This window comes from Dendrobates tinctorius, unplaced genomic scaffold (assembly GCF_039654945.1).
Source record: "Dendrobates tinctorius isolate UK_male_01 unplaced genomic scaffold, ASM3965494v1 ptg000178l, whole genome shotgun sequence".
Classification (NCBI taxonomy): domain Eukaryota; kingdom Metazoa; phylum Chordata; class Amphibia; order Anura; family Dendrobatidae; genus Dendrobates; species Dendrobates tinctorius.
The window spans coordinates 2,519,314-2,519,777 of NW_027361845.1; positions in this window are offsets into that span (position 1 = coordinate 2,519,314).

The window sequence follows — 464 nt, forward strand, 5'->3', positions numbered from 1 at the left end:
GAAGGAACCCACACAGTCTCATCTATTGGCACATGACAAGTAACATCAATAATACATGTTTGATGTAATGATATGTTTGATATGTATTATTGATGTTGCTTGTCATGTGCCAATAGATGAGACTGTGTGGGTTCCTTCTGAGTATTTTATTCATATAATTTTGGACCCAAATCCTCTGTCCTCCCTTGTTTGGGATATTTTATATGGTTTTAAAAAATTGTGTGTGGTGCTTACAATAAAAATTCTCAGATTCTGTATTAAATTTATTATTGTGGTGATCCCATCTGTTTGATGCATTTACTTTTCTCTGGTTGATTGTTATATTTTAGAGTATCACATCTGGTATCAAGTCCTGAATAAATAAATATACGGAAATAAGTATATTTAACACAGGATAAGGTAACACACTGCATTACACTAATAGTGCAGTGTATTTATCTTTGCATTCATAAGATTACATGTAA